The sequence below is a fragment of the Pinus tabuliformis genome, chromosome Q, assembly GCF_031772625.1.
Source record: "Pinus tabuliformis cultivar Carrire ecotype Pingquan chromosome Q, CPIR1, whole genome shotgun sequence".
Taxonomy (NCBI): domain Eukaryota; kingdom Viridiplantae; phylum Streptophyta; class Pinopsida; order Pinales; family Pinaceae; genus Pinus; species Pinus tabuliformis.
This window is the reverse complement of record NC_142296.1, coordinates 1169069783-1169094043: the sequence shown is the minus strand read 5'-3', so window position 1 is coordinate 1169094043 and position 24261 is coordinate 1169069783. Positions and strand designations below refer to the sequence as shown.

At 34.0% G+C, this 24261-nt stretch overlaps 1 pseudogene; it reads right to left on the bottom strand.

Annotated features, from left to right (window-relative positions):
• The window catches only part of LOC149223853 (proline transporter 1-like), a 187312-nt pseudogene that overhangs the window by 24056 nt on the left and 138995 nt on the right, over positions 1-24261 (bottom strand).

The following is a 24261-nucleotide window of genomic DNA, read 5'->3' as shown; positions in this document are numbered from 1 at the left end:
TTGGGCATACCACTTTTACTCCAATGTCTTCAGTCAGAAATACATCGATTTCTGCTTCTGTCTTGGTAATAATGTCACCACTGGCTATAGTGACTCTGGGACAAGCAGTGGGTCTTCTCAGATGTGCACTCACCACTGTATCACTGACAATATTCAATCTTGAACCAGTATCCATTAATACTTTCCAATCCTCATACTGGTTTCCAATTTTTACTTTCATTTTAATACAATACATGACATCTCTGTTCATTATTTTCATCCCAATCCAAGTCAATTATCTTCCTCTTCCTCTACTTCTGGCTGCTCTTGTTTGTGTATTTGTTCAGACATAGGATTGGCAATATAGGTCCAATTCTCTATTTTTCCTAAGAGAGGAGGATTTCTTGATGTCGAAGCTTCTTGAGATCCCATCACCTTAACAGATAAGACTCTGTGGTTCTCAATGCATAACCTTTTATTTTCTTTCACAGTCTTCCTCAATTCTTTTATAGCTTGATGAATAGTAGGAAGTGTCTGTGGAAGATCTTCTCCAAAATCCTCATTTTTGAACTATCTAGTCAATGCTTCGACTGAAAATAATGTTGAGGAGGACCATCAACAATGTCTTGTACATTTCTTCGAGCTGGGGATCTATTGCTGCCATCATCTGTGTGAAGAGATTCCTATTGGTCTCTTCATAATCAGCTTTCATCATTCTAACTGTATTACAATTGCAAACATCTAGATCACTGCAATTACAATCTTTGCATTCTAAACAATGAGGATCTCTGCATATTTCTTCGTCAGATGATGAGGAATAATCAGAATCTACAAAATTCAAATTATCTTCTGATTCATATCCAAAAGATATCAATTCATCAAAACTACTTGGAAGATCAAAATAATTAATTTTCCCTTTTTTGTTTCTGTATGTAATCTTCTTTTTTGAAGATTCTTTTTTCTTCTCAGGACATCTATTTGCAGTGTGTCCTTTCTTATTGCAGTTGTAGCAGGTTATTTCTTTTTCTTTTGAGAACATTTCAGTATGTTTGTATGGTTTCTTTTTGAAATGTCTCTTGGGTTTGCTCTTGGAAGGCTGGGAATTCTTCTTAGAATGGTACTTGTGCCTTCTCTTCTGCCCCTCAGAATTGCCAACTTTTCCAAGGTGCCATTGCTTGCAGAGCTGCTGATAGCCATGTGGCTTCTTTGGATTAGTTGCAGCACGAGAAATCTTCATTTGTGAACAAAGCTCAACAATTACAGCTTTGACTGCTTGCCTGATTACTCCAAATTTGTAATCTCCCACTTTGCCTGGAAATCTATTTACAATTGCCGAAGATACCCATTGTGGAAGAGAGGCAACAAAAATCTCTTTCCATTTTGGCTCAAGAATCAAATCAGGAGACAAAGTATGGAGTCTGTGAAGAAATTCATTAAAATATTCATCAAAATGTTGCATATTATGCAACTTCATAGCAAGCAGAGTGATAGTAGTGATTTCATTGGTGATTTGAGGAAATCCAATGAAATTTACAGTAATACCATAAAGCAGACGTCCTATCATATTATTTACAGGGAGATGGGTAACAGGATCCATATAAGTAGTTCCATCTTCATTTAGCATGACAGATTGTTCCCAAGAAGGAAGAAGGTTTGGCTCTTTTAGAGTTTCAGCTTTTAACCAAGAGTCAAGAGTTCCTTCAAAGCCACCAATTATCCTTCTACATGCATTGACAGGGCCAATGTCATCTGCAAGATATGTTCTGTAACATACCAACATTGAATGTAGGACTGACATTACTTCTGCTTCAGTACAATTGTCAATATTCCACGAATATGTGGAATTTGCAGACCAATCTTTATGATACTCAGATTTCATTAAATCACGGCGGTCTGGGGCTGGATTCCAAGTAGTGTTCCACTTGGATCTAGAAGAAGTGGCATTGATCTGATTTTCTAGATCTTCTTCAGGTTCTATAATGCCAAATTGTTCTTTATCTTGTGCAGAAAAATTACTAATACAAGCTTCAAGATCTTCAAGTTCTGGAGTTAATTCAATCTTATGAAGACTTGTATCTACATCATCCTTTTCTTGTGAAGACTCACCAAATAAAAATTCAGAAACACTTCCTTTAAATTCAGCAGTTTTTTCTTCAGGAGGCTTTTCTGGTGAATAAGGAACTTTAGAAAAAACACTAGGATTAGCAAACAAAGAATAAGGATGTGTGGAAGTAGGTGGTGGAAAGTTTATGGAACTGGGAGCTTTTATCAGACTTTCCACTGAAGGAGTTATAGAGTATGGGACTGATGTTTTAGGTTCAGAAAATAGAGTGGCTGATTTGTAAGCCTCTGCACTAGGCTTCTTTTTTAATGATTCCACTCCAGTAGAAACAACCCATACTTGATGTTTTACTATGTCAAGACTTTTGTTTACCTTGACAAGTTCTTTTCCATGAGCCACTGCTGCTTCATGGATCTTTTTATCTGTTTGGATAGAGAGTCTGTCTAAACTCTGTGCAATAGTTTGATCATTTTCTGTCAGAGTCTTCATGCTATCATTTAAACAGACAGTATTATAATCTTGTTTATGTAGAATCCTACCAAGCATAATTTTCATTTCTGAGCAGGCAGTTTCTACAGAATCAAATCTATTTCTTACAAATTTTTCCAAACTGGATATAGCTAAGTTTGTCCAGTTGGTTGCTGCAATTGCCTCTTTTGCAGACAAAGAGGGATCATCAGGATGGGAAGGAAGAAGTTTGTATAATTTTCCATCCTGTTGTCGGATGACAAAATTTTTCCATGGGGAAAATTTTGTATCTGTTACTTGGATAGATCCATCAAGAAGTTCCCATTTATGATTCCCTGGTGTTCCTAATCTGATCATATTAACATGAAATTGGGAGCATACAGACTTTATTAATTCTTCTCCTTTTGCTCTGACAGCAATCAAATGTTTTGGCAAATTTGGCTTTGAAAGCATATTTTGAATTTTAGGAGAAAATTCAGGAGTGCGAAGAGGAGAAGGAATGATGACACGATTCTCCTCTAATTTCTTTTCTACATATTGTTCAGGTTCTTTGATTTTCTTCTGCTTGGCTTCATTCCTGAACTGTTTTATTAGGGATTCCTCTACCTGGCTTGCAGAGGGGTAATACCATTCATAGAATGATATCCATAGATCTTGAGCTTTCATGTATTCTTTCCATTTTTCATTATTTTGCTGATTGAAAGCTTTTCTATCTTTTTTCTCTAAAAGGAGCATTTCTTGCATATACAGGTGTTCTTTTTCATGGGTGTAAATATCCCAATTAAACATCTTCTTTTTCCAGAGATCATCTGGATTGTAGGGGCCAATTCCTTTAAAAATCTTTAAAAAAGCAATAATCTCTTCATCAGATGGAATTTCTATTGAGGAAGGAATTTTATCTATCGGACTTCTTCTATAAGCTGGGATGGCAGAATCATGTACAAAACCCAGGGCATGAGAAGAAGTAGGCGTAATAGACTTTACAAGGAGATCTTCTTGAACATTGAAGAAAGACACATGTTTGTAACTTTGTTCAGAAGAATCATCAGAAGGTGGTACAAACTTGATCATATTTACACGGTGATTACCAGAAGATTCTCCATGTGGAGTAGGAGGATCAAAAGAGAATTGACAAAAAAAATTTGAACAGTGTGGATGGTCATAGACTGAGCTGAATGGCTAGGATGAGCTTGGCTGTGAGAAAAGTCTTTTGAGTGACTCATACACTGCTTGATCAATTACAAATTGTTGTGGAGCTTGTGCAGGATGTAATTGATTTACTGAGGAGGTTGTAGGAACTGTAGTAATAGAAGGTCCACCATGCTGAGCTGTGTTAACTCTGGGAAAATGGGTGATAACTTTATCTTCTGTCTCAGTTATAATGGACTGGGCTGCATGGACAGTTTTGCGAGCAGGATTTTTCCAGTTGGTAACCCAGTCATCTGGAGGACAAAGATCTTTCTGGGAAACATATACAGGGGCTACTGGATTACATGCAGAGTCATACTGTACAAGGGTTACTCTGCCAGAGTCTTTGCCAGGGGAATGTAAAACTGCAGGAATAGTAGTATTATAGAAGCGGACACAAGTAATATAAAATATTGTCAAATTTTTTGATTTTGATTTAAAATTTTCATAACCTTGGGTCTGAACACCTAAGGTTAGACATTGCAGGACATGCGGATCATCAAGGGCAACAGAAAAATCAGGAAAGACATCATATTGAATCGGACCATCAGAAAGACTAGTCTCGATTCCTCCTATCAAGGCTTGTGTGAAAGTTGTCCATCGATTATCAAGCAGGGCTGAGAAAACAAAGGCTTGCTGACCTTTTCTATGTAGAGCATTCAGGCCTACTCTCACCATCCCCAGATGGACATACTGGTATCCAGACTTTAGGGCTGCTTGGATATGACGCTGTTCAAGGAGCGGGATTGTCATCATGACATTCAGATTTAGTTCAGTTTTGACTGATTTTTCTTTTATTTTTATCTGACTAAGTGCTCTAAAATTAAAAGGAGTAAGACCCCTATATACATCAGAAGGAGAAACTGGGGGAAGTTTCCAATCTATAGTAGGATTATCTTCTTCTTCATTCAGACATGCTTCATTTCCAGAAGAATGGTATCAGAGCCAAGTTATTGTCTGAGTGGATCACGAGTTTGCTTGAAGTCATGAATAGCGTTTGTAGCCCGTGTTGCCATGGTGGCATTTGGAGGGTGTTGAAGACGTTCAACTGAGAACTCAAGTTGAGGAAGCCTCAATTTATCCAACAAAAGGAAGCCGTAATCTCTTCCTGATATTGTCTGACAAAATCACTCCCGGTATTTATCTTTCTTTATACTTATGGACTCTACAAGTTCCTCTGGTTCAATGGGAAACTTTGGTTCTAAGTATTTTGATGCTCTGCAATCTGAACAAGAATTGAGATCTAGTCTAGATAACTTATGTCAATCTGACTTACCAAATATTTACTAGTTTTAATAATAAATTACATGTTTTTAATTGAATATTCACCTAAACTCTCTATGAATGGTTTTTCAAACCAGAATAGTTTCCTATAATACTTTGCTTAGCCATAATATTTGAATCCTTAAAAAATACCGTAGTTCCTAGGAAAATGAATGAGGAACTTGAATTTTCCCAAGAATGCATACATTCAATGAAAGTTGTAACAAAATATTGATGATGATAAAAGCGATTCTTTCCAAATATTATGATCGGATAAGTAGGATTCACATTAGACTAATTATATTTCATTTATGTTATCTCCTTTAGGTTAATTTATTGGATAACGAGTTTCATTTATTTAATATATTTTGTTATATTATTAAATGGAGAAGCAACCCCTTTCTTCAGAGTAGAGAGAGACCTTAAACAAGGATGACACCTATCCCTCCTATCTATTTTAATAGATGAAGACATAAATGGGCTACTTAAAGTCACAAAAGAAAATGGTAGTACAAAAGGGATATCCATTTGAGTATCATGGAATATCACACATATATTATTTGTAGATGATATATATATATATATATATATATATATATATAGATATATATATATTGAGGGAGTTGAAAGATCTATTGAGGTCTTCAAGGTAATAATGGATTTATTATACAAAGAAATTGAAATAGTCATTAATATGGAAAATTTTGTCATGACCTTCTGGGGAATATTTCAGAAAGAAATAATTTATTACTCAACATGTTCCATATAATATAATTGATCTACAATAAATTTTGAAGAAGCTAGCTTTATTTTTAAGCCAAATCAATATTAAAAAAAAAAATATGATTTCTAGAGATTTATAGATAAAGTAGAGAATAAAATAAACAATTTGTGCAATAGATCGTTATCCAACAGAGGTCATTTTGTTTTGTTAAAAAAATATTTGGAAGGGATTTTATTGTACTAGATATCACTTTCCTAGGTCGTGAAACAGGTTTTGGAAATAATTAGGAAACTTTGCTACAATGTTATATAGTATGGAATCGAAAAAAAAATCTCGGTATTGGCCTCTTGGAAAAAAATAGTAACAAAATCCATTAGAGGATGGGGGACCGCAGGATCACTTCCACCTTTTTAAATCTCTTGTCGCAAAAAATGTATGGATATTAATTCAAGGAATATGTTTGTGGGCCCTAGAAAGCCCCAAAGGTTAGCTCAATTGGTCGAGTCTCCGTCGTTAAACAACCTATGTTATTGAGAGGTCATGGGTTCAATTCTCTTGACACTCCTAGGGTCAGGCTCCAGGGTTGCGTGATCTAGATTGGATCATTATATTGGTTTTCATCCATCTCACTGGATTTGGATTGGAACAGTGGAGGAATTAGCTAAGAAGATCATTTTTACCTGCAAGACCGAGTTTGGCAAAACAGATTCTAAAACCTTCTAGGAGAATTTTGAGGTGTCAAATGACATTTTTTGCACGTAAAAAATTGTCCCTTTAGCATCACAACTTTTCATGCTTTTCTACACATAGAGATATTTCCAACGATGCAAAAAGTGTCTTAATCAGAGTCTATATGCAAAAGGTATGCCACTCAGAAGTTGATTTTCATGTTTTCACCACCATGGTTAGAGAGGATGCCACATCATCCCCCATTATTCATGGACATGGGGATAGCCATGTGATTGTGATGTAAAGGACTCTAGAGGAGTCTATATTGTAACTTTGGTTAAGGGATGAGGTAGTCAAACTTAACCACTAGTGGGCTATTGGTTTGTGTTATGACTCAGCCACTAGGAGGAAGAGGCATTCCATTATTTCAAGTGCACATATTATATAGCTAAGAAAACATAACAAAAAAGGATAGGTGATGGAGAAGGGAGAGAGTATTTGTGCAATGTAGAAGCCCATGGGACACAAACCATACTTCTTTGTACCTATAGCCATCTTTTCAGATAAAGAATGAGAGTGGAGCAACCTCGCCTTCCAGTTGGTTATTCTATCAAAAGGGTTTTCGAGAGCATATATTATGTCATGTGTGTGCGTGTGTGTGTTTTATTTTATCTGTTTTGTACTTTTTGGATAATTTCCATTTGCATGCATGCACTAATTATATTAAAATTCGCATATTTAGAAATTTAATAAAACTTTAATAGTGTAGAATTTCATATTTTTAATATAATATTATCAAATCTGTTATGATCAGTTGTCCAGTGGAATATCCACAAAATTTTACAGATCATATTGGTATAAGAGTTGGTTTATTTGGGTATCTGTAAATGATCCTTGTGATCCTGCAAAGGTGACATTTTTGTAGCTAGAACAACAACTCATAGATATAACTCACAATGTAAACATCCTCATGGTGTCCCTAAGAAATAAGATTGGGATCTTTGGAGAATATGGAGGTTCAAATGTAGAGGAAAAATCATAAGGGGGATCAAGAGATCAAGAAGAAATGGAGAACATGCCAAAGAAATAACCTGGAAAAGGTCAAGCAAGTTTGAGTGTCACAACCACAGTACACCAATGCAAAGATACTAGAAACCACAACAACATTGATGGCCATATAGAGGAGAACTATTAGAAGTTGCATCCAGAGATAAATATGAAGAATAAGAAAAAATATAATAAGAAGAAGAATCCCATGGCCACTAATTCGAGCAACCAAGTTGAAAGCATCTCGGACATTGATGGGAAGATCATTTATACTTGAGTGCATAAGGAGGTGAATCTAAGTAGCCTTCAACAACAGGAAGAGAAAGAAATGACCAAAATATTCCATATAAAGATACGGGTCAAGAAGACAAATATTGATGCTATGTTTGACTCGGGATTGTAGGAGAATCTCATTGCAGCAAAGCTGGTCAAGAAGTTGGGGCTGGAAGTTCATGTTCATCTAAACCCATATCCACTGGGAAGGGTAAATAATGATCAAACGGGTAAAACTATCAGCTAGTACAAGAGCTAGGGGGTTGGAGCTCCCTTCCAGTATAAACTGGAAAATGATTGAAGGTTGTAGCCTTCAGCAAGTAGATGCCTACGCATTGGAAAAGTCTGCAACAGTACAAAATTTGTAAACACTTTTTATTATAAGAAGATTGAAGACTAAGACAATAGCAACAGTGGTTTTTTCCCACATTGGGTTTCCACCTGAAAAATCTTGGTGTTCATATATGTTGCTTATGTGTGTTGTTTATTTTGTTCTTACTGCATCTGTTTACTATTGAATGCATCACACTATGATTAAAGACTATTAATTAGTTGTGTATTACATATACATTGGTTTCATTCTTTATAGTCGCAGACATACACTGGTTGGTTTCAATAAAGTAGCGTATATTGTTTGAAAAGGAAAATCATAATTATGAAAGTTAAAATATTGATTCATCACCCCCCCCCCCCCTCTACATTTTCCCAACAATTTCTATCAGAGCAGGTCTTTCAGAAAAAGTTTGATCGCTTGAAGGGATATCTCTCAAGATGAACAATTACAAAGGCATAGGATCTATCAGACCACCAATATTCAATGGAAATAACATAGCATATTGGAATATAAGAACCGGATCCTATCTTCAGCCACTTGGAGCTGACGTTTGGGCAATTATGGAAGGAAGATATCAATATCCAGCAACAGTCCCCACAAATCTAGCAGAAAAGCATATGAAAACAATGCCAAAGCATTCAATGCATTATTGGGAAGTCTATCAGAATCAGAATTCGTCAAAGTCATGCAGCTCAACATAGCTAAATCAATATGGGACAAAATAATTCAGAGCTATGAAGGAGACTCCAAGGTAAAACGTGCTAAGCTCCAAACTCTCATAATTTAGTATGAAACTGTCAAGATGCATAGTGATGAAAGTATTTCTAGTTACTTTTTAGGAGTAGATGAGATTATAAATTTTATGAAGAATGTGGGTGAATAAATAAAGCAGGCTACTTTAGTAGAGAAAATTTTGAGATCTTCATCTTCTAACTTTGAGTCGAAAGTGTTTTCCATAAAAGAGAACTAGGATCTTTAATCTATTTCTTTTTTTCAACTTCATGGAATTTTAACTGCCTTTGAAATGAGGAAAGGAGGTCCATTGGATATTAGAGAAGCCACTTTAAAAGCTTCATCAAAGGGAAAAGAAAAGGAATATCTCAAGGAATTAGGATATATTTCAGAAGAAGATGAGGTAAACTTTGTAAAGAAGCTTCAACAGGGTTCTGAAAGATTCAGAGGTAAGCTAACATTCAAATGTTTTGCTTGTGGTAGAGTTGGCCATTATGCTGCTAAATTTCCTCATAAAGATAAACATGAAAAAGGAAAGAAGTATACAAAAGGTAATAGAAAGCAATTTGTTAATAGAAGAAGTTATTATACTCATGAAGATAGTGGTCGCTTGTCTAATAGTGATGAAGATGAATCTGAACAAGATTTTAAACTACTCATGGCTTTTGACAATGATGATTTTATGGATGCCTTAGAAGAGGAATATTTTCTTGAAGAAATCACTAAACTTAAAATTTGTTTGGAAGAAAAGAATATGGTCATAGACACTTTGACACATCAACTCACTAAAAGAGAAAAGCACAATGAAAAATTAGAATGTGAAGTAGTGGGTCTAAGAAAAGAACTTGAGAAGAAAAATATCTTAACCTTAGATTTGCTAAAGGATCAGAAAAATTAAATGAAATCATCAAGGTTCAACGTTCTCTGCTTATAAATACTGGTCTTGGATACACTGGAGAAACATCCCAACCAGAAAATCCTTCAATTAGCACCAGAAGCTATCTTGATGCAGCAAAAACTAGTGAACAATGCGTCAATCCTTAGCAAAAGCCTAAAGGTACTCCCTAGGTAAATCATGTTCATTTTACTCCAATGTTAAACATCAATAGAAACACCAATCAAAGGGTGAACAACACCAAAAGATTTTATGATCACATAAACGTTTTCTTTAATGGAAAATGTTTCTCATACCATAAATTTGGTCATAAAGCTGCTTAATGTGTTGCTTACAAGACTATCATGACTAGAGAAGCAAGAAAAAAAGGAGCATGATAGGAATAAAGGCAAGATCTTATAATAATTTTTCTCCTATTGAAAATGAAATGGAATGTTAATTTTGCAATAACTTTGCTCATGAAGAACAGAATGCAGGAGCAAATTTTGGCCAACAATTCAAAAGGAACAAGCAGCATGAAATTCCAAGGTATGGAAAAGGAAGGAATTTTAGTTAGAAAGATGTAGCATAGCTCTATTTGCAGAAGGACAAGAAAAACGGTGGTACATTGACAGTAGATTCTCTAAACGCATGACAAGTGATAAAGATAAACTCCTTTCTTACAAAGTTTTAGAAAAGGAAAATAATGTCTCTTTAGGAAATGACACATCCGTCTTCATTAAGGGTAAGGGTTCTGTCTATTTAAAAGAAAAGGTTAAAGCTGGAAGTGTTATGTATGTTGATGGTTTAAAGCATAACTTGTTAAATGTTAGTCAAATGTGTAATCAAGGAAATGAAGTTGTATTTTGATCAAAAGAATGTGTCGTTCATGAGCTTGACACAGGAAAGACCATAATCAAACATATAAGAACTCCTAACAATCTATATATACTAAAAGGAGGTCAATAACAATGTTATCTAAGCAAAACATAAGAAAACTAGTTATGGCACAAAATATTGGGGCATCTATGATTTTCTCAAATAAGAAAAGCAAGAAGACTCAAGACGCTTCGTGATCTTTCAGATATCAACATCCCAGAAAATACCTTCTGCAAACCATGTCAATTCAGTAAGAAAATCAGCGTTCATTTCAATGTCAAAGAAGGATTAGAAAGTAACCCTCTTAAACTCATTCATACTGACTTGTGTAGACCAACAAGGAAAAAGTCACCTCGTGGAGAAGAATACTTCATTTTATTCATTGATGATTTTTCTTGAATGTGCTGGATTGGTTTACTGAAGCATAAAGATGAATCATTTATAAAGTTTAAAGTGTTCAAAGATTTAGTTGAAAATGAACTAGAACGGAAAATCAAATGTCTCAGATCTGATCGAGGAGTAGAATTCATATCCGATGAATTTTTTGAATGTTGTGAACAACATGGAACAAAGAGACAATTCTATGTTGCCAAAACTCCTCAACAAAATGGCATGGTAAAAAGAATGAATAGAATAGTTCAACAAATGGCTCAAGATATTTTTGATGAATCTGGAACTCCTACCACCTTTTGGAGTGAAGTTGCACATACTATTGTAAACATTCTCAACAAAGCTCATTTTTGGGTAAATAGTGATCAAACTCCATATGAACTTTGGTATGGTAAGCCTCCTACTATAAAACACTTCAGAGTTTTTGGAACAAATGTTTCATCAAAAGGACTGATGGAAAATTTAGTATGTTTGAAACCAGATCAGATGAAGGAATACTTCTTGGTTGTTCATCTAGAAGTAAAGGATACAAATGTTATAACAAGAGACTTCAAAAAAAAATTCAATGCATTGATGTTGTAATCAATGAAGCATGAAGAAATCCGGAACAGGTAAAATCAACAAAGGAATGTGACAATGAGGAAGACAATGAATCCTTTCCCATATCAAATCAAAATGATATAGAGGAAGAAACCAATGAAGCATCAAAATAAGATACAACTGACAGGGAAAAGGCTCCATCCAGGTATGTTCAAAAGAATCATCCAAAAGCTCAAATTCTAGGGGAAAAAGGGCCTAGAGTACAGACAAGAAGATCTCTTGTAGGACCTTCCAATTATATAGCTTTACTATCCTCCATAGAACCACAAAATTTTAATGAAGCTAGAAAATATGAATGTTGGGTTAAGGCCATGGATGAAGAACTTGACCAAATTGAAAAGAATGATACTTGGGAATCAGTTCCTAGACCAAATGATAAAAATGTTATAGGAACAAAATGGATATTCAAGAATAATTTGAGTGAAAATGGAGAGGTTATTAGAAACAAAGCAAGACTTGTTTGTAAAGGGTATGCTCAATAAGAAGGTATAGACTTTGAAGAAACATTTGCACATATTGCCATATTTGAGGCCATAAGAATATTTCTTTCTCTTTTAGGTTTTCGAAAATTCAAAGTGTATCAAATGGATGTAAAATATGCATTTCTTAATGGAGATTTAGAAGAAGAAGTTTATATTGAACAACCAAAAGGATTCATTCTAGGAAATGATGCAAAGCTTGTATGCAAGCTCAAAAAGGCTCTATATGGACTGAAACAAGCTCCAAGGGCTTGGTATTATCATCTTGACAAATATCTACAACAACAAGGTTTCACAAAAGGATCTGTAGACAACAACTTATACACAAAGATTGAGAATGATAAACTACTAATTATTGTTGTTTATGTTGATGATATCATCTTTGGTAGCAATGAAGAATCTATGAGTCAAAACTTTTCTTCTATTATGCAGCAAGAATTTGAAATGTCTTTACTTGGTGAACTAAATTATTTTCTTGGTCTACAAGTACAACAAACAAAAGATGGCATTTTTCTTTCACAAACTAAATATCTCAAGCAGATTATGAGCAAGTATGAAATAGAATATTCTAAACCAGTATGTATTCCAATGGTAACAAGATGTAGTCTAAGTTCTAATGATGAATCACCTACAGTGAATCAACCAACATATAGATCTATGATTGGAAGTCTACTTTATCTAACATGTATCAGACTAGATATCATGCATATAGTAGGAATTGTTGGAAGGTTCCAAGCAAATCCAAAGGAATCACATCTTCAGGCTATAAAATAATATTCAAATATCTCAAAGGAACTCAAGACTTTGGTCTATGGTATCCTAAAGATACAGATCTCACTCTTCATACATATATAGATGCAGATTGGGTAGGAAATATTAATGATCAAAAAAGCACTAGTGGAGGTGCATTATATATGGTATCACGATTAGTGTCTTAGTTCAATAAGAAACAATGTTTGATTGCCTTATCTATAGTTGAAGCAGAATATGTGGCTACTGCATCTTGTTGTACATAACTACTTTGGATGATGCAAACATTACAAGATATTCAAATCACATGTTCTCCACCCATCTCCATTCTATTCTATAATACAAGTGTCGTTAGTATTTTGAAAAATCCAATCATGCACTCCAAGACCAAGCACATACCCATTAAGTACCATTTTCTATGAGAGCAAGTGCTTGAACAAAAGGTTAAATTAGAGTATGTTCCCTCCAAAGAACATGTTGTTGATATATTTACCAAACCACTTCCTAGAGAAGCAGTTGAATATCTCAGACAAAAGCTGGGAGTAGTTTTTGCATCATCCTACTATTAAATCCAGTTTTCAGAGGATTTTTTCCTATACGTGGGTTTCATGAAGTAGAGTCGCATATATATGCGAATTTTTGTGGCAGCAGGAGTGTATATGTTTTTCTAGTATAAAAACAGTGGGTCAGACTGAAAATTAGTTTCTGACATGGGTGTTCAGTTTGATATTGATGGTTACAATCTGCTTATATGCTTTGTTCATTGTTGTTTATTTGACTGATGCAGAAGACTTGATGAATTATTTTTTGACAATGCATAAGTAGCATAGGTTCAGGGGGAGCATTAGCCTTCAAAAACATTATGCATTTATGGCATCATGGTTGCTAAATTCAACTATGGTTTCAGATATTCATATCATTTGTTGTAAAGGTCATGTAAACACCTATGGTGTAATCATACGTCTCTTTCTCGCATAGTTTATTGATGAGTCCTTTTGGACATATGATGTAATTTGTATCCCCACTATGCATGGGAAGGATGATGTAATAATTTCAAATTTTTAGTCATTTATGAGCATTTGGTATATCCCCACTTGGTTGGGTGATTGATGTATGTATGAGTCATTAGTGATAGGAAGGTCATACTCACATAGTTGAGTTATAGAGTCATGTTATTCTTTTGAAAAATATTTTTGTAGACTCTGCATGTACTCAGGGGGAGCATGGACAACATAGTGTATCTCAAAGGGGGAGAATATCTTGGTCCACCCTTTGCCCTTGATGTCAAAGGGGAAGAGTATCTTCGTGTTTCTTGATATATCTAGCAGGTTCTACAGCAGTTGAAGTGATCAACACCTATATGGTTGCCATTTAGTCGAAAGGAGGAGATTGTTGGCATTATGGTACAAGTGTTGTCCTTGATGGAAACCCACTCACAGGTTAGTTCAGATTTGATAAAGGGAAACTCATATTGTAACAAGTCAATTCAGAGGTAACAGGATAATGGTACAGAAGAACAGGATGATGGGACAAAGGACTAAAAATCAGAATCAAGCAATTGAATAAAAAGAATGTTTGAAGTTATTTTAAGTTGTATACGTGGGTTCACCTAGTCTAAGTAGTGTATATAAGTAGGTTCACAGAACAAAAAGAGCATATATGTATGCACACACTTTCATAGAAGGAAAAGCACGTATGCGATGGAAAATTAAGGTCAAAAGAACACCAAGGGTCAATACCATGGTAATAGTCCACAATATTGAGTGGAGTAACGGTTATTTGATCCCATCCAATAATACCACGGGTTCTAAATGTTGTTTTGGTCCGAGGTATTGAGAAATACTAAAACTATATAAGGAGGAGAAGATGAAAGGGCTAAGTGTGCAAGTAAAAGGGTTTTTCATCAATACTTCTATCTAGAGTATATTTTATGTTGTAAGGGCTATGGTTATGATATGATATGAAATATCTTGTGCACATTTGGATACAATTTTAGATCAAGGTCATGAAACTTGAAATGACTTTGATAATTGTTGGGCTAGACCTGATTTCTAACGCATGTTTTATCATGTAACTGTTATGATCTAGCTATGACTAAATAATGAATAGTTGTGAGGTTATAAGTAAGTATTTGCATATCCATACATTGTTTTGCCTTGGTGAAGGCGTGTATACACGCTAGTTTTACTCTTCCAAGTAGTGTATGCAAAATAAAATCATGTTCTCGAGAGACGACTGATGTATCTGATCAATGCTATTGTTTTACTACTATCTTTCAATGATGTCTTCATTAGATATGAAATTAGAACTAAATGTGTAAGGAGATTGAGTCTGATTGATTGATTGATTAAGTGAGAAGGGTGATCTTTGCTACTGTCTATTTAGAACTTTGTAATTTGACAGTAGATCTTCAGAATGTTACTGGTTGGTACAGTTTTGATTCAGAGGTTTTTATGATTCAGTATTTTTGGAGGTATACACAGGTTTGGTTAAAGGAAGTAGCGTATACATGCAGGTTAGCTTCACTGAAGTAGTGTATACATTCTTACATATGATTTTTGAGGTTGCAGTTGGTTCTGGTTGATGATGCAGGTTTCTGGGTTCAACACAGTGTTCTGGTGACAGTGAGTTAACTGTTCAGATTGACTGATTTTTGGTAGATGCAGTTATTGTAGTGGTGATTATTATTGAGCTTCAATGTTACTTATGGGTCAAGTATGATTTCATGAAACATGGCCTTCATATTGTATTTTTATGTACCAGGAGTATCCAGTCTTAAAATTTATGAAACGTGGTCCTTGGAGGAAGAGTGAAGGTAGTAGCCTTCTGTAAGTTGGTGCCTACGTACTGGTAAACATATTAGCCAGTACAAGAGCTAGGGGGTTGGAGCTCCCTTCTAGTAGAAGCTGGAAAATGATAGAAGGTTGTAGCCTTCAGCAAGTAGATGCTTGTGTACTGGAAAAGTCTGCATCAATACAAAATTTGTAAACACTTTTTATTATAAGAAGATTGAAGACTAAGACGACAGGAGCAGTCATTTTTTCCTACATTGGGATTCCACCTGAAAAATCCTGGTGTTCATGTGTGTTGGTTTATTCTATTCCTACTGCATCTGTTTACTATTGAATGCATCACATTTTGATTAAAGACTATGAATTATTTGTTTATTACATATACACTAGTTTCATTCTTTATAGTCAAGGACATACACTAGTTGGTTTTAGTAAAGTATTGTATATTGTTTGAAAATGAAACTCATAATTTTAAAAGTTAAAATATTGATTCACCCCCCCGGTCTCAGCATTTTTCCCAACAAAAATAGTACAAAATTACATTTTCTATCTCTACTGATTTTATTAATGAAGTATATCTAGATGTGGTTTCGCTTGATGTATGTGGAGTTGTGTTTGGAATTTCATACATGTTCATGTCAGATACAATATTCATGAGGAGAGCCAACCAATACTAGCTTGATAAGGATGAAAAGTTTTTTATCATCAATGTGCACAAAGGCAAGTCAAAAATTTCACTAGTAGGTGCCAACCATCCCAAGAAATTGATTAGTTCTAGCAAGAAGTATGTTTTATTTTTTTTAAGAGAAAGAAGTTTGTAGCAGATTCAATAAGAGGAAAGGCATCCCTGGGGGGGTTTACTAAGAAACATAAGGAACAATTGGAGGATTTTTTACTAGCATACATGGATGTGTTCCAAGAGCCTAAATGGTTACCACCTAATAAAGAAGTGAAGCATGAGATCTAGGTATTGTTGAACTCCCCATTACCAAATATTGGGTTGTACAGAATTTTTTATAGAAGCAAGTGAGGTGATGAAACAATTGCATCATTTGTTGGAACAAGGTGTCACAGGACCAAGTCCATCATCATGTGGGTCACCCATCATCGTTGTGTCAGATAAGGATGGGACTTAATGGATGTGTATAGATTACAAGGTGTTGAAAAAAATCACGGTTAAGAACAGATAACCCTTGCCCCTGATAGATGATATGTTGGATTAGTTGTAACAAGAAAAATACTTTACCAAGCTGGAATTGAAGTTTGGATATCACTAGGTTTGAGCAAAGAAGAAGATACCTAGAGGACCACCTTCAATACCAGGCAAGGTTTGTATGAGTGGCTAGTTATGCCATTTGGCCTATGTAATGCACCAACTACATTTATGATATTAATGAATGATGTACCGCACACTTTTATAGATTCATCTTTTATTGCCTTTTTGTATGATATACTAGGATATAGTGCTACGTGGGAGGATCACATTTCACATTTGACGCAGGTGCTAGAAACATTAAAGAAGCACTGACTACTAGAAAATATCAATAAGTGTGAGTTTGTGCAATAGTCTTTGGTGTATCTGGGGTATGCAATAGGTGGAGTATAGCTTAATATATATCCTTCCAAGATGGAGGCCATCATGAAAGCATTGGTTCCTAATAATGTTTCTGAGGTTAGGAGCTTCATTGGTGGAACACAGTACCTGAGGAAATTCATAGCCTTAATTTCAGTGGTAGAAGCACCACTCCACACCATAACAATAAGTGGAAAAAGTTTCCAGTGGCGAAAAGGTTAGTTGAAGGCTTTCAAGGAGCTAAAGAAGAAGATAAATCAAGCACTCGTTATAGCATTACCAAACTTACAGTGACTCTTTGAAGTGGAGATAGATGTTAGTGGGTATGCTATGGGAGTTGTATTGATGTAGGGAGGAAGGCATATATGCTACCATTCTAAAGTATTTCATGGGGAAATTGTTAACAACCCTACTTATGAAAATGAGCTCTATACCATGGTGCAAGTTGTGAAGAAGTGGAAGCACTATCTGATGGGAAAGGAGATAGTAATCCACACATATTATGGGTCATTACAGTACTTGAGGGCCCAACGTTAGCTACAATAGACTAGGTATTGCAAGTGGATGGGGCTTTTACAACAATTTCATTTCGTGATCATGTATAAGAATGGAAACACAAAAAAGTTGGTTGAAATAATTTAAAGGCCACCCACATCAAGGATAACAGCTTTGGGGACTCTTATGTACATGTAGCCATTCACCAATGATGCATATAGAGAGGCATATTGAGAGGATGAGGACTTCAAGGAGGTGTATCAACAGTTGTAGAGTCAGATTCATGTGCGCGATCGAGACAACACCATTGACTACCATCTCTAATATGGGTTACTCTACATGTTGGATAAGTTATGTGTTCCTAAATGTGAACAATTGCACCAAATTAGAGAGGATGACACATACAAGGTTGCAGGGAACTTTAGTGTAGAGAAGACCATGGCTATCTTACAGAGGTATGTGTATTCACCCAAAATGCAAGAGTAAGTATCTAGGTTCATAAGGGGATGCATGGTTTGTTGTACTAGAAAGCCTAACAACTAGAAGTAGGGTCTATATCATCCCTTACCTATACCTAATTGTCCTTGGGAAAGGATTTCAATGGAATTTGTGGGAGGTTTTACAACAACAAGGAAGGGACATGACTACTTGTTCATGGTACTTAACAAATTCATCAGGTTGTGTGTTATGATGCCCTGTAAAAAGACCAAAAATGGGCAAGAAGTAGCAAACTTGTTCCTTGGACGGGTCTGGGTGCACTTTGGGATAACAAGGAGCATTGTTTGAGATAGGGATACAAGATTTCTTAGTGCATTTTTGGTTACATTATGGGAGAATATGGACACAAAGTTGAATAGATCTACAACATTCCATCAATCAACATATGAGCAGACAAAAGTAGTCAATAAGACTTTTATCCAGCTTCTCAGGGTATACAAAAAGAAGCATCTGAAGACCTGGGATAAAAATATGGTATATATACAACATTATTACAACAAAGCAGTCACAACTTCTATAGAAAAGTCCCGATTTGAAACTTGTTTTTGATATTTTCCACATTCACCTTTGGATGTTGCAATTGAGCAACAAGGAGGAGTGAGGGAAGATCTTATATGATATGCTTTAAGCGCTGAAAAAATTATAAAGAAGATTAGGTAGATCCAGCGATAGGTACAAGAAACACTGAAAAAATCACTAGAGAAGTGTAAGGCCAGGTATGATCAACACAAAATAGAGAAATTGTTCAAGTTGGGAGACAAAGTATGGCTATAGTTGAATAAGGAGAGGTTGCAAGGGCCTAGTAAAAAAAATTAAGGCTTTGAGGCATGACCCTTTGAGATACTAGAAAAGGTGGGTGATAATTCTTATCGACTCAGTTTAACACCATATATGCACATTTACTTAGTTGTGTATGTAGATAATTTAAAATTGTATGAGCCTTCCATGAGGAAGAGGAACAAGTCCTACCTTCTTTGGAGGATTTGGCACCAAATTCTCAGATAGAGTTGAAAGAAGATACAGTTTTGCAGAAGAGGTCCATAACTGCAAGACAAGGGTAGCATGACCTTTGATATATTGGATTGAAAAGTCATGTTCTAGGAAAAGCTAAATGGAAAACCAGTGAGAAGGTGGAGGAAATGTTTCCTCACCTCATTCAGTAGATGTGTTTGGGGACCAAAAACCTCCAAAAATGGGGAGGTGTGATCTTAGTTGATCCATCTTGATACATTCAAAGTGGAAAACATAGAGGAATCAGCTCACAGGAGCATTTTTATGGGCAGGGACCCAATTTACAAAACGAGGTTTGGAACCTTCCGAGAGTGTTTTGAGGCATCAAATAACATTTTTTGGGGGTAAAATTTCATCTCTTTAGCATCACAACTTTTCATGTTATTTTTCATGGATATCTTTCCAAAAACATAAGAAGCGAGTCAATCAAAGTTTATATGTCAAAGTTATGACACTTAGAGTTGACTTTCCTATTTTCAACACCATGGTTTGAGAGGATGTCGCATCAACCCCAATTATTCATGGAAAAGGGGCGATCCACACGATTGTCATGTAAAAGACTCTAGAAGAATCTATATTTCAACTCAAGGTAAGAGTTGTGATGGTCAAATTTAACCACTAGTAGGCTATTGAGTTGTGTTATAACTGGGAAACTAGGAGGAAGAGGAATTCCTTATTTCAAGTGCATTTGTTCCATAGCCGAGAAAAAATAACCAAGAGGGATAGGAGTTAGATCACACAAATATGATATGTGCACTGTAGCAACCCACAAGCCACATGCTATACTTCTTTATACTCGTAGCCATATTTCTAGATAAAGAAAGAGAACAGAGTGACCTTATGTTCTAGTTGGTTTTTCTCTCGAAATGGTATCCAAAATCTAATCTTATGTCTTATGTGAGTGTGAGAGATTTTATTTTATCATTCTTTATTTTTAGTATAATGTCCATTTTCATGCATACATTAATTATAGTAAAATCTACAGATCTAGAAATTTAATAAAATTGTAATAATGTATTATTTCATATTTTTAATGTAATATTATCATATCTATTGTGATGAACTGTCCAATGGAATATCGATGGTATTTTATGGATCATTGATCTAGGAGGAAGTGATCCCTTTGGGTTTATCTACCTGGTACAAATACTCCATGAATGTAGTGGCCACTGATCTCTAGGGTTTGTGAACCACATAGAAAAAGATTTGTGGATTTAGGTAGTAAGAGATAATTTTATAGCTCCTAACACAATAGAGGATTGGATTAAGAATCCCTTGAAACAAAAAAATAATATCTCAATATTATAGAAATTTATTATCTATGCATTTCATTTGGTTGGCAATGGTTGATTTGGAAAATTGTAAAAAAGGGCTAAGAGAAATTTCACCTCAACCCCTAGGTAGGGAGAAAAGTTATGCACAAAATTTTATTTTAGATGACTCAAGAGTAAAGGAATAAAGGTTATTTCTTTTTTTTTAAACTTTGGTTTGTGAGACATGTTTGGGGGGATTGAACTTTCGATAACTTAGATACACAAGGTCTTGCCAACATGCACCTTTTTCCAATTATGATATCACCCACAAACAAGAAATAATTTTTATTTCATTCTTATATAATTTTTAAATTAGGAATATCCATCGCTTTGCACCAACAATGGTTAACATGGAAAGAAATTGGTATAGGGATAGAGTATAAACAATAATTGAAAATATGCATAGATATTTCGATAGTCACAATATTAGGCTCAAGGAGGAAGACTATCAATTAATTTGGTCATTGAATATAATTATATATTATGTTCCTATAATAGTATACAAATAACTTAGAGATGAAGGAAGAGAGTATAAACGTATTGGTGGTGGATAGTTATATCGAAGATCAAATTTCCAAAAAAAAAAGATAGTGACGTGGCTAACTTTACAAGACAATGCTCTAAAATAAAATGTTCCTCAATAGAGGAATTTTATAAGACTATAATGGTGATATCAATGTCACCAAGCACATAGGGAATTTTAATGCCTCCAATAAGGTACAATAAGAGCTGGGAAGATTAATAGGGATGACGAACCTCTAAGAAGAATTCTTTGAGAGGTCTTCAAAACATGGTGTGATAAAAAATAAGACTTCCAAGATTAACGTTATTCCATTTAATATAGTAAATGGAGTACTTCTCCATAAAAATCTATTTTTGTTTCAAGAAAAGGAGACACTTCTTGTCAAATGTGTTTCTTAATCCTTAATATTTTCAATGCCTAGCCACTAGTGTAAGAAAAATGTATCTCATATGCAAGGTGAAGAGGCTATAAATAAGGATATTCCATGGTATCTTTTTGATGGTACATCACTAGAAAAGATTCTAACGGAGGCTCTTGTAGCGGACTTAACATATTTTCAAATCACGATATTTATTTTAAAGTTAGACATGATCAAGAGACTAACAACTTCTAGAAGATGGATTTAAAGAGGCTATAAATCAGGATATTCCACAGTATTTTTTTAATGGTCCATTATTAAAAACTAATCCAAACGGTCCATTATTAAAAACTAATCCAAGGGAGGTTGATGCATCATAGTCAACTTATTTTCAAATCGTAATAATTATTTTAAATTTGGATATGGTCAAGAGACTAACAACCTCTGTAAATTGATGGATTTGATATTGGTATTAAAACTAGAACAAGAATTTGGTGTAAAACAATTATAAATTTTTTGAAAGTAAGATGAAAATGATCATACAAATAAATTATTTTGAGTGTTTTTACAATATGACCCTTATGATGAATTTCTCAATTTACTAGCATTTTTCTCATATACATATGTGTCTTGTCTTTATAGGGATAAGGCCTGATATTGTATATGAGCTATCAAAAGCTACAATTTGGCTAGAATAAAGAACCTAACTTATTTAGTAATCCAAAATGGACATATTATAAAATAAAATCATGATCCATGGACCTGATTGTAGCCACTTAAATTTCAATATCCACTTTTTATAATGATGGAATTTCATTGATTTATGGTCAAACTTCATTTATTTTATAATGATGGACTTACATTTATTTCTAGATGAATGATTATTGTACTTTTTAGAATGTCATTTTGGTTATTTTTGAAAAGGTTATTGATGTAACTAAGCATGAATAACATTTAGTTTATTTTTTAATGATGGATCAAATATACAAATGTGATATAAAAGGCTTAGGACAACTTATGAATGACATGGGCATCCAACAATGCATTTTTGTTATGCTAATAAAAATACATGTTTTTTCCTTGGAAAAAAATATGAAGTACTTGCATTTCTACAAGCATATCAATATATATGAAATAGATACTTGTTTAGGGTCAATGCATTGATTCCAACATTTAATAATTTTTTTACAAATTATTAAACCTTACAATATAATGTAACATAGTAAAATTGATAATATATATCAACATAACAACATGATTCACAATCACCTATAATTCTGGAAGCATGCCTGTATTATATGGAAAATAGAGGCCCGTTGCAGCACCAATTCCACTATAAATTTTAGTTGTCATTGATTCAGGAATTCCATAATCTCTCTTTGAGCTATTAATCCCTACATATTTAATGTGACATAATAATAAAAACTAATCAACATTAAAATGTCATTCTCCATGAGATACAAAAGATATTGATAATTAACACTCAATATTTCTATCATAAAAATGAATTCTACATTATTCAATTAAAAAACACAAATTATATAAATGCAAAGAAGATAATCAAAACAAGAAAGAAATACCATCTTTTGTCAATAAAACCACAAAAACTATGATGTAGACTAGGCTAAGGAGAGTTGAAATTCCCAACCATAATCTTAACGCTAACAAATGTGGAATACTAAATGCAAAAATAATACAAGCAACTCCTATAATAACAATACAATATGATAGCTTCAACGCATCTTCATTACTGTATGTTGTATATATTCCCTAAAAAAGTAACAAAAATATGTAAGTATTCATCACACTCTGTATTATATATCCTTAAAAAAAAAGTAAGAAAACGAACAAATAATGAAATTTATGTACTGAAAAAAATATAAACACAACTCTTATATCTAAACATAGCTAGCTATAAGTTTTATAGGTTTTTTTCTTCATACAAATATATATCGAATGGAAATTAACCCCGCATATACGTATAGATGTATATTTAAATTACCAATATAATTATTTGAATTTAAATTTAAATCATTAAAATAAATATACTTTCTTTTTATAACTAAATTATAATTTATCGGCCTGGAGTATGCCGTAAAACTGCTTCTGCTTGGCTAAGAGCTCGTCTTCCTCGGACGTAAGGAAACAGGTTAACGGCCCAAGACCCAGAGGCATCTGGCAGGAGTGAAAGCCTGCTCCCTTACGGACCACCAGCGGGTTATTACAGGGGGCGTGGTTTTCCTTGATAACGGTGATGAGTCAAATCGACATTTGCGGATAGCAGCCAGAGATGGTTGTCCTCACTGTTGGTTTGACACCTGAGTTTGATAGGTTTTGCCACCTTCGGAAAAAAAAAAAAAAAAACTAAATTATAATTTAATATATATTTCTTATTTTATTATCCAAATACATTAAATTATTATAATAAATATAATTCTTACAACAACTAAATTATATATATATATATATATATTTCTCTTATAAAATATTTTAAAATTAATAATTTTGTTTATTTAATCAAAATAAAATTTTCTAATTAAAATTTTAAATTTTAAAAAATAATAATTAATATAATTAACAATTTAAAAAAAATAAAGTTTTAGATAATATCACATACCAAAATCATAAACGATGTAAATTCGAAGGAATAATGAGAACATACTTTGAGGGCTTGTCCTGCCAAAATGATGTATCCAATATTAACCATGAAGAGATTAATATATTGTAGAGTCCATGTAATGTAGTACGTGTTAACATGTAATCGGTCAGTCCAATAAAGTATATAAAAATGATAAATAATAAGAATATAAAGATTTATGATTGAATATATAATTAATAAGGTTAACGATAAATAATTAGAATATAAAAATGTACAACTAAATACATAATTACTATTTAATATAACCATATAATGAATTTAGTTATAAACACTAATATGAGGTTAAGTCAGTTTCAATTGTCAATTAATTATTCACTTTTAAGTGATA